This window comes from Moschus berezovskii, chromosome X, assembly GCF_049115385.1.
Source record: "Moschus berezovskii isolate FMDL1 chromosome X, NW_MosBer_1.0, whole genome shotgun sequence".
Taxonomy (NCBI): Eukaryota; Metazoa; Chordata; class Mammalia; order Artiodactyla; family Moschidae; genus Moschus; species Moschus berezovskii.
In genome coordinates this window covers 85,520,056-85,537,204 of record NC_142488.1, presented here as the reverse complement: position 1 = coordinate 85,537,204, position 17,149 = coordinate 85,520,056, and the positions used below count along the sequence as shown (strand labels likewise).

The 17,149-nt window shown below is 36.2% G+C and overlaps 1 protein-coding gene across 9 annotated transcripts in view; it reads right to left on the bottom strand.

Moving 5' to 3' along the window:
- Positions 1 to 17,149, bottom strand: part of DIAPH2 (diaphanous related formin 2) — a 1,076,961-nt gene that overhangs the window by 525,730 nt on the left and 534,082 nt on the right. The gene's annotated exons all lie outside the window — the stretch shown is intronic.

Here is a 17,149-nt window from a genome sequence, read left to right as displayed (position 1 = left end):
ATTAGTATAGAAATACTTTACGAACACGGATATCCCTAAAGTCTTCAGTGGTTTCCTCTCAGAAAAGATTTAAGCATTTAACTAAAACTTCCAACTTTTATTGTCATGAGAATTTTACTTAATAAAACTGTTTTATATGCGTGAGGTTTGAAAATAAGTGAAGGAATTTTGGATTTATTTTAGGTTTTTCCTGTACATCACCACCACCAAGTAGGTGTATATAACTGATATTGCTATCTATATACAGTGTAAATAAATGACTTTTGGAGGTATGACATTAGTGGCTTGAAGAACAACTATTTAACCTATTTAAGAACAACTTTTAAGGCCTAAGTTATACAATATTGCCAAATTATAATTAAAATCTGTGCAACCACTGTTTAGGGATGAGTTACATAATTAGTTCTCCCCAGTCATTCATTTTCATGACTGTATACTATTCCATGACATGAATATACTTTAGGTATACTCTCATGTTGACCATTTCTGTTATCTAGTTTCCATTCTTGAAGGGGTGAGGGAGTCGTTATTACTGATATTCTTATAGATAATGCTGTTGTGAATATTATTTTGTTATAATACACATAAAATTTACCATTTTTAAGTGTACAGTTAAGTGGTGTTAAGTACATTCAACGTTGTTATGCAACCATAACCAATGTCCACCTCCAGAACTTTTTCCCATGCTGACATTCTGCACCCATTAAACAATAATTCCCCATTCTTCTTTCTGTTCGACCTGCTAGCAACCATTACTCTGCTTTCTGTATCTATGAATTTGTCTGTTATGTACCTCAATTAAGTGGGATTATCAATATTTATCCTAATGTGTCTGGCTTATCACACTTAGCATAATGTCTTCAAGATTCATCCATGCTGTAGGATATACTAGATTTCCTTTTTGTTGAGGTTGAATAACAGGCCATTGTATGTATATAGCATATTTTATTTATTCATTCATCTGTCTGTGGACAGATTGGGTTGTTCCCACCTTTGGCCATTGTGAATAATGCTACTATGAATAATCAGTGTTTACATCAGTTCAGTTCAGTCGCTCAGTCATGTCCGACTCTCCATAACCCCATGAATCACAGCACGCCAGGCCTCCCTGTCCATCACCAACTCCCGGAGTTCACTCAAACTCATGTCCACAGAGTCAGTGATGCCATCCAGCCACCTCATTCTCGGTCGTCCCCTTCTCCTCCCGCCCCCAACCTTTCCCAGCATCAGAGTCTTTTCCAGTGAGTCAACTCGTTGCATGAGATGGCCAAAGTATTGCAGTTTCAGCTTTAGCATCAGTCCTTCCAATGAACACCCAGGATCGATCTCCCTTAGAATGGACTGGTTGGATCTCCTTGCGGTACAAGGGACTCTCAAGAGTCTTCTCCAACACCACAGTTCAAAAGCATCAATTCTTCGGCGATCAGAAGTGGAATGTGGCATCATACGGTAATTCCATGTTTACCTTTTTTAGTACAGGGGCTATTATCACACAAGCCACTTTACAAAGGTTCCAGTTCCTCTGTTTCCTTGCTAACATGTTTGTTTTCTTTTCTTTTCTTTTTCTTTTTTTAGATAGTAGCTATCCTAATGGATATGAAGTGGTATTTCATTATAGTTTTGATTCAGATTTCCCTAATGATTAATGATATTGAGCATATTTTCATGTGCTGATTGGCCATTTTCTTTAGAAAAATGTCTGTTAAAGTATTTTGCCCATTTTTGAATTAGGTTGCTTGTGTTTGCTGTTGTTCAGTTGTAGGAGTTATGTTTTATCATATATATGATTTACAAATACTTTTGTCTATTCTGCGCATTATCTTTCTACTCTACTGATAGTGATTATTCTTGTACAAGTCTCCAGAGTCCTTATGTAAGAGCTAATTTAGAGAATATACTAGGAGCGGCATTTATGGTTATGGTATCTTCAACATTTCTAAATCATACAAAACTGTTTTCCAAAACAGAGGTAACAAATCACCCTCTCACCAGTAGTTCTCCTTGACACATATTCTTATTCTTTCATAATATTTTCAGAATTGCAAAATTTTTGCCCATCTAATGTATATTAAATGATATGTCATTGTGATTTCATTTTAGGTATGAATATAAAATGGGCTTCCCTGGTATCTCAGCTGGTTAAGAATCTGCCTGAAATATGGGAGACCCTGGTTCAATTCCTGGGTTGGGAAGATTCCCTGGAGAAGGGATAGGCTACCCAACTTCAGTATTCTTGGGCTTCCCTGGTAGCTCAGATGGTAAAAAATTCTGCCTGCAATACAGGAGACCTGGGTTTAATCCCTAGGTTGGGAAGATCCCCTGGAGGAGGGCATGACAACCCACTCCAGGATTCTTGCCTGGAGAATCACCGTGGACAGAGGGAGCATGGCAGGCTGCAGTCTATGGGATCACAAAGAGTAGGACACGACTGAGTGACTAAGCACAGCAGCACAGTGCAAGAATGTAAAATGGTACAGATAACTTGGAAAACAGTATCTTTTAAACTTAAACCTTACTTCTATAAGATATAACACTCCCAGTCCTAGGCATTTACCCAAGATAAAGGAAATTTCTGTCTTGAACATGAATATTAAGAGCAGCATTATTTGTAATAGACAAAAATTGGAAACAACCCAAATTCCCATCAGTGAATGGAAATGTGGTGGAATATTATTCAGTAATAGAAATGAACTACTGATACATGTCACAACAATAAGCTAAGTGAAAGCCACACCAAATGCAAAGTAACAGAAAAGATTACATTACAGAATGATTTCATTTATATGAAATTGTAGAAAAAGTGAAAACTATAGTGACAGAAGGCCAAGAAATAGTTGCCTGGAGCTGGGAGTAGGGATCGACTGCAAAGGGGCATGACCAAACCACAGGTTTGTCAGAAGTGTTTCATGTTGACTGCAGTGAAGGTTACACAGCTGTATACAAACAACAAAATTCATCAGACTGTATCCTAAAAAATGAGTAAATCTGATAGTATGTCAATTATACTTTGGTATATTACTTTAAATATTACCAGTTAAGTTCAAATCTGTCTTAAGTGTGAACATACTTTACTTCTGAAATAATTAACACAACAAACAAATAAAATTCCTAAAGAGATTCTTTCAGAAATTGACAAGTACCCAGACCTTTCTTATATATTTCATGAAACCTGAGACTTGTAAAAATAACGGAATAAACCAGGCTGTGACTGATGTAAAATCCTTAGAATCTTCATCAGCATCTGTCCCTAAATTTCTGAAGAGCTTGCAATACTTTACAACTTCCATCAACACAGGGTTCAAAGTAAAATATTCTATTTAATTTAAATATCTAAAGAGCCATATGGGATTAAGAAATACACACTACTATATATATAATACGGAGAAGGCAATGGCAAGCCACTCCAGTACTCTTGCCTAGAAAATCCCATGGATAGAGGAGCCTGGTAGGCTGCAGTCCCTGCGGTTGCTAAGGGTCGGACACGACTGAGCAACTTCACTTTCACTTTTCACTTTCACACATTGGAGAAGGAAATGGCACCCCACTCCAGTGTTCTTGCCTGGAGAATCCCAGGGACGGGGGACCCTGGTGGGCTTCTGTGTATGGGGTCACACAGAGTCGGACACGACTGAAGTGACACAGCAGCAGCAGCATATATATAATAGACCATCAGTGATCTACTGTATAGCACAGGGAACTATACTCAATATTCTGTAATAATATATATGAGAAAAGAATCTAAAAATGAATATATAAAAATATATATATAACTGAATCACTTTTCGCAGACTCCTAAACCTGATGCTGGGAGGGATTGGGGGCTGGAGGAGACAGGGACGACAGGGAATGAGATGGCTGGATGGCATCACCAGCTCGATGGACATGAGTTTGAGTGAACTCCGGGAGTTGGTGATGGACAGGGAGGCCTGGCGTGCTGTGATTCATGGGGTCGCAAAGAGTCGGACATGACTGAGCGACTGAACTGAACTGAAACCTAATACAACATTGTAAATCAACTATATCTCAAAACAACTAAAAAACTAATTTAAGTATCTAGCTATTTGCTTGAATTTTAAAAACTGAGTTTTTTCTAAATATTCAACCTCGGCATTCGTTTATATTTTCTCCCACTTAGTTGCTTGGATTTCAAAGACAGATCCTTCATACAAAGCATTAAATGGTGACTTTCTTCAGTCTTATTTATCTGAAAAACCTCATGACTATCTCTTATTAAAAGAAACATTACTTAATTTTTTTCTCCAATTAGTGAATAAGGAAGGGTATAGACAGATAACGGTCATACAGTGGACCATTATATCACTGTTTTTGAACAGGTACTGATTCTGCCCAAAATTTTAAATAACAGGAACAATTATAAGAACAGCTGTTTCAAATATGTTCCTTCTGTAGCATAAAAGGGAAGAGAGATTTCTAAGAATGCCGATTAAAAAAAGAAGAAATAAAAAGAAAAAAAATGAATGACAAGTCTTTGTGCTTGTCCCCGTGACAGAAGGGAGGAATGCAATATCTAAGCTTTGGTTTGTAGGACAGAAGTAAAGCCCATGTTGTAAATAAGGCTGGCATTTTGCCTTTTGTTTCTAAAGAAGAGGGGCAGGTTTACGGTATTGGCTGTTATATAAAAGAGTACTTCATTATCTTGTGGTTAGTTAACCAGTAATTATAGTAACACAGATTATTTCATATGTGTGCTATTATATAAAAGTCATCTCTTCCTTCTCTTCACCCCATTTCTCCCTATTTTCCTCCCTATCTCTTGTTTTAGTATTATAATGTTCTGTACTTGGCAACCGCCTCATTAGGTCATGAAGGACTAGAGATGTATGATTTCTCTTTATCCCTGCAAAGCATCTAGCACAGGGTTCCACAGAAAATAATTATTAATTTAGCCAGCTTGCTGCCCAAATACTAGCTAAAAAGTATTGCCTGTCATTGTTTAGTCGCTAATTCATGTCCGACTCTTTTGTGACCCCCATGGACTATAGCCAACCAGGCTCCTCTGTCCATGGGGATTATCCAAGCAAGAATCCTGGAGTGGGTTGCCATGCCTTCTTCCAGGGGGTTTTCCCAACCCAGGGATCAAACCTTTATCTCCTGCATTGGTTGGCAGATTCTTTACCAATGAGCCACCAGGGAAGCCCCCAAAGAATTTATATATGTGTTTGTGTGCATGTGTGTATGTGTGTGTATTTCTCAGATTTCCTAAAATTATCATAGGAATACTTGGATGTTCAGAGTTTTATTGGAATATTAACCGCTTATAAACCCCCTTCCATGGACAGCAGCCCTCCTTCATAAAGTTCTGCTATGCTTCCGTTAGTACGGTTTCATTGGACAGGGAAATTCGTTTGTAAGATAATCACTCACATTCAGTCACAGTAGATACATATTCTGAAAACAATCTCATACAGGGTCAAAATCCCCTTTGAACAGAGCTTTTACAGGGTAAAAAAGCATTTGTTTTCAAACTTCCTAATTATATTCACTAAATGCTGTTCATGTTGTCAACTTTTCCCCACTGTGAGAATTACAAAATCAGTCATAAGATTAAACTCAGAAAATGACTACAGCAATTCACAGAATACTAAGCCAGCTGGGTTCATTTAAATCCTCTATAGAAACAGCCTCTGTGGCAAAACTACTAAGACCAACAGCTAGTCCCATAAATCATCATTTATTTGGTCTGCTCCAGTGCTGAAATTACTTATTGCCAACCCTGATATATGGGAGACTCATCAAGAACCAAAAAATAAAAATAAAAAAGACTTTTTTTGTAAACTCACAAACTATTCATCTCTGCAAGTCACACTACCCAATAGAAGAGTTAACTATATCCATTATTGTTTAGTCACAATGACTTCAACAAGTATCTTTATGGTACACGATTAAGTTGATTGTTTATTTCACATCAGTGCAAAAGGATACAATTTTTAAAATGAAAGAAAATAAAGATGTATTCATTGTTTTTATTTCCTTGAAATGAGTCTGTATTTAACGAGTCATAAAGCCATAAACAAGTCCCCTATTGGAAACAAATTTTACCCCTCACTATAGTTTTCTATATAAATTTATATTCCTTGCTTTTTAAATAATTTTTATTGGCAGAAGATAAGGAGCATAATGTGGCAACTCTCACTTTGCATTTTGAAAGCCCTTTACAAGTTTGTCACTTTACATGTAAAAAGAAATATTTAACCGGATTCTATTTCTCTCCGATCATCCAATTCTGAAAAACATCCCTGAAACTTTCTCACTCCTTCATTAGCTCTCTCTTATTTTATCTCTCAATCTCTTCAATACACACACACACACACACACACACACACACACACTTCTTAGTTTGGTTTGCCTTTTAACTCCTTTTTCTCAGTCCTCCTACTAATATAAAACTTTCAAAAATTGAAATATTTTTCATATCAAAAAGATCATATGTTTCCATAGGGGGGTATAGTAAACAGGCATAGCCAGTTTATAAGGCAAGTGTAAATGTATATACTACATATCGTCATATTACACCTTATAACAAGTTATCTGGACATACGGGATGCAGATTTAATGGTAACAGAAGTTAAAACCAGAGATAGAAGCATAGGTGTCACAATATTAAGAATTATACTTAAAGGTCTTTGTGTGTGTGTGTGTTTAGAGAACAAAACATTTTCAGATATACAAGCAAAATAGAAAAAAATACTAGAGGAAAAAAAATGTTTCCAAAGCAGTCAATATTGACAAGGAATAATAATCGTTTCCATTAGACAAACTGCATTTTCAAACCACTATTCTCCAGAGAATTTAATAAACTGAAAATTGGGTATATAATGAAGTTTTCTCACACCCTAAACTATGGTGTTGTAAATGTGATAATATCTAAACAGATTCTATCAAATTCTGAGAAAACAAACAACTGTTACACTTAAAGTATTACCTAATTTGCAGCGATGAATTTAAATTAATGAGTATTTCAACTTAGAGAAAAACCTTTAAATAAACTCATGGGAACTCTTGTATTTTTAAAGGCAAGTAGAAGAATAAAATGTGAGTTTGCTTCTTTTCATCAGAGCTCAAGGTTTCAAAAAAGGTATTCCGTTAGACATACTCTTTCATAACTATACCAATTTGAAGAAGTGTATCTACAAAACTGGTTAATCCCTGTGCCTAATGTGATCATATACTTTTATCGCTGCTGATACAGCAGGTAGTCTTTTTCCTCACCTCGATTCTGTAAAGTAGGCTATAGAGAATAAGAAAGATGCAAAGCAAGTCCACATTAACATAAATCAGGAAAATGCTGTAGCCATTTGGAAAAATTGAGATATCTGTCTTAGAAATAAAGAGACTAGGTATCCTGAACCTTGGAGAAGGCAATGGCAACCCACTCCAATACTCTTGCCTGGAAAACCCCATGGACTGAGGAGCCTAGTAGGCTGCAGTCTATGAGGTCGCGACCAGTCGGACATGACTGAACGACTTCACTTTCGCTTTTCACTTTCATGCATTGAAGAAGGAAATGGCAAACCACTCCAGTGTTCTTGCCTGGAGAATCTCAGGGACGGAGTAGCCTGGTGGACTGCCGTCTGTGGGATCACACAGAGTCAGACACGACTGAAGCAACTTAGCAGAAGCAGCAGCAGGTACCCTGTATCATGGGCTTCCCAATGTCTCAGCAGGTAAAGAATCCACCTAATATACAGGGGACGCAGGAGATGTGGGTTCCTTCCCTGGATCAGGAAGATCCCCTGGAGGAGGGCATGGCAACCTACTCCAGGATTCTTGCCTGGAGAATCACCATGCACAGAGAATCCTGAAGGGTCACAGAGTTGGACACAACTGAGTACACTTGCACCCTATATCTTAGAAGTGGGAAGACAGGAGATTTTCAAAGTGAAGGACAATCTTCGAAGCACATGGTAGCATGTTCATGGGATTACAAAATACAGGAGATGTGCTCATATTTTTTCCAACACTTAGAGGGCTATATTTTTAAAGTGAAGCTCAGCCTGTGTTTTGCTCAGATTTCCAAGACAGGCTTTGGAGGAAAGGACTCTGGATTAGATTTCTGAGCTGGTATCCACACATCTTGATTACTGGAAAAATAAGGTGACTGAAGCAATCTCTTAGTATTACATTTGCGTATGTGTACAAGTCCACTGCTGCTGCTGCTAAGTTGTTTCAGTCATGTCCAACTCTGTATGATCCTATGGACAGCAGACCACCAGGCTTCTCTGTCCACGGGATTCTCCAGGCAAGAATACTAGAGTGGGTTGCAATTTCCTTCTCCTGTACAAGTCCACATGCACTGATTAATAGTATATGCTTGAGGACATATAATGAATAAAATATGGGAATTAAAAGAGCATATGGAAAATTGTTTCTTTAAACAAATTTATAGAATTCTATAAATTTAAACATTTCAGCACTTACTGACAATATCAAAATTTGCTCTTTGAAAATTCGCAGATTTGGGTTTATTGATTGTCATCAAGCAAAACCCTTGACACAGTTACAGAAATTGAATATTAAGTGTCATCATGGACATAGTCAACAAGGGTTCAACATTCATTTTCTTCATTGAGTGGTTCAACATTGAGTGGTTCTCAAAAACGAGAGCCCATTAACCACAGTACAATACAAAACAAAGGATTTAAATAAAGGTCAACCATCAAATAAGCTGAACAAAGGAAATCATTTAAAATTAAGAATGATATCCTGTCCTTATCGCATTCTATGGTACTTAGTTATTTTAGAGGTCAACAATGGTGAATGGTCTTGCTTCAATGTAACATAATGAGGCACAGACAAACCCTTAACTTGAGATGTTTGTGTCTACTGGGCATGAGTTATAAACAAATAATACAATGTATCACTGTATTATGTAGTGACATTTTAAAATGCAAAGTAACATTGGAAGGACTGATGCTAAAGCTGAAACTCCAATACTTTGGCCACTTCACGCGAATAGCTGACTTTCTGATGCTGGGAGGGATTGCGGGCTGGAGGAGAAGGGGACGACAGAGAATGAGATGGCTGGATGGCATCACCGATTCTATGGACATGAGTTTGAGTGAACTCCGGGAGTTGATGATGGACAGGGAGGCCTGGCGTGCTGTGATTCACGGGGTTGCAAAGAGTCGGAAATGACTGAGCAACTGAACTGAACTGAACAAGAGGGAGCTCCTCTGTATGTTGCTGTAGCTTTGGATCTTGTAATATAATTTCTCACTAATTATAACCCACAAATCATAGAGATCACTAACTGAAAAGTCTTTGTTGCAAAGAGCACACTGAAGGAAAGTTAAAAGAACCCACAGGGGAAAAAATGGAAGGCTTGGGAAGAGCACCTAACATTCCATCCAACCCTCTTCTTGACAGAGAAAACTCTTCCCTTACATGGAATTGTTCCAAGACAAATTATCTTCCTCAATGTCATTTTCTTCTCAGTAAATTATCAATCACATCTTCCCCAAATCCAAATAATGCCAAAAATTGTCTTATAGGAAAAAGCATATCTGAGTAAACCAAAAGACATCATCAAAATCTAAAAAAAAAGTACCTTGGGCCACTGAAATACTTTGAGTCCCAGGAAAAGTGGGATTCTAACCTCACCTCCAATACTGAGTGAGCCTGGGTAAGCCATCTCTCTGGAGAACAGATGTTCATTTGTAGAAAATATGTATTGAGGAAAGCAGCCAACTCTGCCTACATAAAACTGATATGGTATGAGAGCCTATACATACAAAGCAAATGACTGCTCTATAATTATTCAGATTACTAGGTGCTATTTTATTACAATTGTATAAGTACCACTACCTGGATACCTTATAATCTCTTAGAGGAATTCTATTAATATTCCTACAAAGACTTCTATTTCAATTTGAATGATAAAAAAGAAAGATTTCTCATTTTACAATCTACAGGAGAGGCAAGAAAATCCACATGTGACTTCCCCCATTTTCAGTACTCTGTAAGGGGTAGAGTTGGTTCTGTAATTCTTCCTTGAAATAAGCCACGTAAAACTAAACATTCTGTTACAATACAGTGAGAAGGCAGTGTGTTGCAAAGTTTTGAACACAAAAAACCTAGATTTAAACCCAAACTTGGACATTTAATAGCTTTTTTAACTTGTAAAAAATTACATAACCTCACTGGGCTTTCATGTGTGCGTCCATGCTCATTCACGTCTGACTCTTTGCGACTGCATGGACTGTAGCCCGCCAGGTTCCTCTATCCATGGGATTCTGCTTATAAGAACACTGGAGAGGGCTGCCATTTTCTCCTCTAGGGGATCTTCTGAACCCAGGGATCAAAACCAAGTCTCCTGTGTCTCCTGTATTGCAGGCAGATGCTTTACCACTGAGCTGTTTCCTATTTTACAAAATGGGATTAATAAAAATAAATCTCTCTGAATGAAAAGGGACATATCTAAACTGTAAAAACAGAGGCAACCAACTGTATAGACTACTGACCAGGATTTACTGATCTTTACTTGGGCACCTTTCAGTATATCTGACAGGTTATTTTCAACAGTATCTTAGGTTTTAAATTAATAGTGCAATATTTATTTTATAACCCATGTTTGACAGTGAATTTTTGGTTTATATTGATATGAAACAATACATTTTTATATTTTTGCAGAAAAACATAGTTAAATGTTACAATTATACATGTAATAGTTTTGATGGTAAAAATATACCCTTTATATCTGTGAAAAACTAAATGCTCTCACTTAAAAAATGCTAATACTTATGTTGAGCTCTTATGACAAATCCTTTTATTTAATCAAATTGCGTACCTTTCATTCAACAGTAATTTTTATACAGTAGACACTGGGGATAAAATTTAGAATAAAATAGTAACCACCCTGCATGAGTTCTCTGTCTTTAGAGACAAAGAGAGATCAAATAAAAAAGTACAGTAAAGTAAGTAAATAGTCCTATAATAATTATCCTCACAATGTGTAATGGGAACCAGAGAAGAACTAAACGGTAAAATCTAAATAACCAGATGAAGAGTAGCAACTGACATTATAATGACGTGAAAGGCAAGCTGTTCTAGTCACATGTTTAAAACAAAAAACAAAAACAAAGGTGAGAGAGAGAAATAAATAAAGTATAATCAGGAGGCCAAGATGCTACCTCTATTCTCATTTTTAAAATATTTATTTTTTAATTGAAGGATCACTGCTTTACAGAATTTTGTTGTTTTTTTTCAAACCTCAACATGAATCAGCTATATGTACACATATGTCCCCTCCCTTGTGAACATCCCTCCCCATCCCACCCCTTCTAGGTTTGTACAGAACCCCTGTTATTTTCTTAACTAACGTGACCAACTGGCCCAGTTTCCCTGATATTGCCCAATTTTTGTAGTGAAAGTCATGAATCTCAAGAAAGCTCTTAGTCTTGGGCACACCAAGACAGTTGGTCATGATACCCAGCTTTATGAAACTCACTATTACCAACTAATAAGGAAGCGGTCTATAATTCAGAAAGAGAACCATATACCAACCAGGTTAGCATCTTGATCTTGAACTTGCAATCTCCAAATCTGTGAGAAAATTAATTTCTGTTGTTTAAGCCACCCAGGCTGCAGTATTCTCTTATGACAGCATGAACTAACCAATACACCAACCAAAGTATAGTATTTCACTTCTCCAAGGGTCAGTTCTCTCATCTGAAGAATGAAGAGGCTAGACTGATTAGATACTTTCTGATGTGAAGGTTCTAAATTTAGAGAAAATCCACATCATTTCAATTAAAATTATTAGATACCATAAGTTTTAGAATACTTACATATAACTTTTTTCTTAGACCTTCTATAGATTTTCTTTTGAATTACAAATTTCTTAATTTTATTTCCACAGACAGCAGTCATTTTCCTTACAAATCACATTTTCTAGTATGTTATGTTTCAGACTGAAACTGAACCTAATTCACTCTCTATCTTACAATTTCTATGGGGGAGACAGATGCTTTCTTTTGTATACTTGGCGAGATAGCTGCAATATTCTCTCACTAATACCATGTGATAGCCTCTAGGAAATAAGACCATTATGTTACAAAACTTTATATAAATGGTGAATCTTAGAAAAAAAGTAGCACAATTACATTATTCTCTTAACTCTCTAAATCAAAGTTAGATACCTAAAATTTTCTCCACAGTAAAACCAAATGTTTTCTTCAGGTTGTTTACATATGTACAAAAATATATCAACATACCATATCATAATTTGTATGTCTCTCTATCCAGCTAGAATGACTAGAAAGTCATAGTGTAGGTGAAGGAGATATTAAGGCAGAAAAACAAAGGTTTCGGCCTTCATATTTTATAAAATGGGTGTGAGTGATTAAAAGAAAAAAAAGTTAAGGAGGCAAGATACTGAAGCTAGTATACAAATTACTTAAAATCTTCTCACAACCTGAATATCAATGCTATTTGTTTCCAACATACACCCAGTATTCCAGGCACTGTAGTTTTTAATTTATCTTCAAACATATCATGAATTATTCCTAGTCACATATCATCATTAAAAAGAACTACTACCATTTTTTCAACACAGTAATTTTTCAAAGTACAGTGACAAAGATAATTTTATTTGACCCTGAAAACAATCCTACGAAAATAAACACGGGTCATTGTATTTCCTCATTTATAGATGAGGAAACAAGTTTGGAGAAAGTAAGTGACTTGGCCATGAAACTGGCTAGTGATGGCCAAAAATGAAGCTAATATGCAAGTTCTAAGCCCAGTGTTCTCCTATCTTGTAAGGTTATGGCTTCTTCTTCCATTCATATAACTTAATTAGATCTATCCTTCAAGATCCTTCTGTTCTAATTTATCAGTACCACTCATCTTCACCTCTAGCACTAAAAATTCCTCCCTCCTCTGAAGTCTTGCTAAGCTCAAAGTAACCTCAAATGTTATTACTTTTTATATTCATTGACAGAAGGATATTGCAACACTACATAATACTCTGTATGTATATTTCCAGGCTACTCAACTGTATCACAAGCTCAAGCTTTCTGTGTGTCTTCTGAAATGTATGTATCCCCCTGGGATACGAATCATCTGTTTTGTTTGCCTTTGTTTGGACCTGGCTTTTATCTCTTCACTGGTCTCTAACTTTCAGTATCATTATCCTTGGTAATAGACTCCTCTAAGGCATGACCAATCATGCCTTCACATGGACAACGGATATTCCTTTTCATTTTTATTTTTGGCAACTATTATTTATTTACACAGATCTTCTTTTGTACTTTTTGATAATAGCTATCAATTTTAAATATGTAATCAGTGTACATTCCAAAATGCACACTAGAAAATGCAAGTATACAAGAAAAATAAAACTAACAAGGGATACATAGAAACTGAAGATGTTTTTCCTATAATTATCACTGTAATTGCCTATTCATGACTGCTATATAACTAAACTCTTATTTCTCTTCATACTTCCTTGAAGTGGCTTATTTTTCTTTTCTGAGATATTAATTTTTTTTCCATTAAAAAAATTCTTAATTGGAGGATGATTGCTTTAAAATGTTGTGTTAGTTTCTACAATACAACAATGTGAATCAGCCATGCATGCTTGGTAAGTTGCTTCAGTTGTGTCTGACTCATTGTGACTCTATGGATGGTAGCCTACCAGGCTCCTCTGTCCAAGGGATTCTGCAGGCAAGAATACTGGAGTGGGTTGCCAGGTCCTCCTTCAGGGGACCTTCCAAACCCAAAGATGGAACTAAGGTCTCTAATGTGTTCTGCATTAGTAGGCAGGTTCTTTACCGCTAGCACCACCTGGGAAAACCCAGGTATGCATATATCCCTTCCTTCTGGAGCCTCCCTCCCATGTACCATGCATCCCATCCCTCTAGGTCATCAAAAATTACCAAGTTGAGCTCCCTGTGCTATACAGCTGTTTCCCACCAGCCATCTATTTTACACATGCTACTGTATATATGTCAGTGCTGTTCTCTCAATTTGTTCCACCCTCTCCTTCCCTGGTTGTGTCCACAAGTATCGACACCAGGCCAATTGGTCTCTCTTTCTAAACAGAATTTGAATTAAACACAGGGAAAGAAGGAATAAAGTGGTTACAACTAATAGACCCTAGAGACAACTTTCTGCAAAGACTTCCCATTCAATCCAGGTTTCAGCATTCTCAAAGCTGCCATAATTGGTGCTATTTTAATGGACAAGTTCTTCAGGCTTTCCTCACTTTCTGGTTGAGCTCCTCTGTATAAATTCCATTTTTTGCTTAAATCAGGCACAGTCACTTTCCGTTGCTTGCAAGTCAGTCACTTCAATCACACAGTCGTGTACAACTCTTTGTGACCCCATGGATTGCAGCACACTAGGCCTCCCTTTTGAGAACCAACTCCCAGAGTCTACTCAAACTCATGTCCATTGAGTCGGTCACGCCATCCAACCACCTCATCCTCTGTTGTCCTCTTCTCCTCCCGGCTTCCATCTTTCACAGCACCAGGGTCTTTTCCATTGAGTTGGTTCTTTGCATCAGGTGGCCAAAGTATTGGAGTTTCAGCTTCAGCATCAGTCCTTCCAATGAATATTCAGGACTGATTTCCTTTAGGATGGACTGGTTGGATCTCCTTCAGTCCAAGGAATTCTCAAGTCTTCTCCAACACCACAGTTCAAAAGCATCAATTCTTTGGTGCTCAGCTTTTTTTATAGTCCAACTCTCACATCCATACATGATTACTGGAAAAACCATAGCTTTGACTAGACGGACTTTTGTTGGCAAGGTAATATCTCAGCTTTTTAATATGCTGTCTAAGTTAGTCATAGCTTTTCTTCCAAGGAGCAAGTGTCTTTTAACTTCATGGGTGCAGTCACTATCTGCAGTGATTTCAGAGCCCAAACAATAAAGTCTCTCACTGTTTCCATTATTTCCCCATGAAGTGATTATTTGCCATGAAGTGATGGGACCAGATGTCATGATCTTAGTTTTCTGAATGCTGAGTTGTAAGCCAACTTTTTCACCCTCCACTTTTACCTTGTAAAGCACATTCCTTATCAGATATACCCACAAAGCATAGTGCCTAGGGAGAGCTAAGTATTTTTAAATGTTTGTTCTTATGTAGATTATATGTTACTATACACTGAAAACAAAATAACAAATGACCCTGAAGCACAACATTACTATTGGTCAGAATTTGAATAATCAACAGGTAAGCAGAGGCCAAGCTAACACTGGAAACTCATCTGTATAGAAATTTTTATTACAGTTCAACAACCTACATTGGTGACTCACAGTGATAACACACTGCTGTAAATTAGTAAAGCATTTTGTGATGACAGTAGTACTTATTGTGACTATCTGAATTTTTAATATAATTTTACTACAAGAAACATCTGATAAATTTAACTGCTTATGGCATGGCTCCTTTTTAACTATGTGAATATTTTAACATAATCTATAACTTCTTATGAAAAGTAGATTAAAGCTTTAAATTCACCAAGAAAGGAAATAATCATTAGAATAATTTATGTAGGCAAGTGATATCATTTTAAAAGCATAGTCAGTACCCAGCAAAGAAAGTCCCCTCTGCTATTTTTTTTAAGACAAAAAAAATTCTAAGAAAAATCAACCAAGTAATCTTTTATAATATTACTGGAATTTAGCAGCAATTATAGCCAATCATACATCAACATTTAACTCAATTTTCAATGGATTATTAATTTAAGCTATTTCTACATACTTCAGTAAATTTCTCTCATTTTAGACATTTATATCTACATAGAATCCTTTGCATTTCAGGAGCATCTTTTTAATCCTACATATTGTGGGGATATCATAGATGTATATGATATTTCTCTTTCTTAATGACAAGTATTCCCCTGAACATAAAAATCCTACTGAAAAGTGGGAGAGGGCAAAAGATTTTTAAACATTCACTTCTTTCTCTTTTAGAACATCTATTACTACATGCTAGTATATCCCACTAGAATATTTTTTATTTTATTTGAAGTTGGCAAAAATCTTTGTGCTGAATCCTTTGAGCATACTTCTAGTGATAGATGTCAGACCAGTGCTGTCTGGAAGAACTTTTATTTGACAGGAAGATGACAGGAAGAAGCCTCTATCCAAAATATAAGATGCAACTGTACAATCCTTATGTGAGATTAATGGAATCTTTTCTTCCTACGTATAAATGACTTATTCATTATTGCCTCAATAAAATCAGTTCACGTCATTAATTTGAATAGTGTGAAATTAAGACACTTAAAAAGGTACATATTTATTCAAATTAGGAGAGTTTGTTTTAAATGTCTTCTTTATATGAATTAAATGTGAAACAGACTAACAATACAAATTTCCAATGATATTTTCATTTATGTTTTTATAATCACCAACCAAGAACACTTTAAGATTCATTCACTGTGCCGACAGTATATACTCTAAACAACTAACATCTTGATAAGAGATGCTTGTACTAGTTTAGAGTATATGATGTACAATAAAATGATAAGTTTTATTTAGTTTTACCCTCCAAATCAGGGTATGAGTTATCCTAATTAATTACAAGCACTGCTTTATTCTTGTTGGCATTATCAAATAACTTCACATGTCCCCTCATATCATAAGAAGAGGGACTAAAACTGCTTGTTTTTTAACAAAAATCTAACATTCCAAACCATTGCCCCTATCTTCCTATCTTTCCCAATGCGTGTTAAAAATAAATCAGGAGTAAACCATACAATTCCATTATGCATCTTTTTATGTACAAATGTTATTCTTTATGTCTATCTGGGAGAGAACTACCAGGAGCAAATAACTTTTGATACATATTAAAATGCCAATATATTTATATGTAATGCACATCTATTTAATGCATAAATAGAAAATAAATTTATATCCATTCCTAGATTTTGGATTCCTATAATAATATACTTCAAGAACTAGCCAAAGTTTTGTAATGTTTTCAGATGTAAAGGAGAAAAACCAGTGAAACAATGGTGAGATGTCAGAGACTGATTGCTTGTTTTCAGATTTATTTCTGTCTCTAGCTTTCTTACAGGCCTTCCCCTCAGAGTCTGTTCAGTTTTCTTTGTGTAACAGACAGGTTTTCTCCTTGAATATGGTGGTTTGCACTAACCTAGAAATGGACCTATATCATCA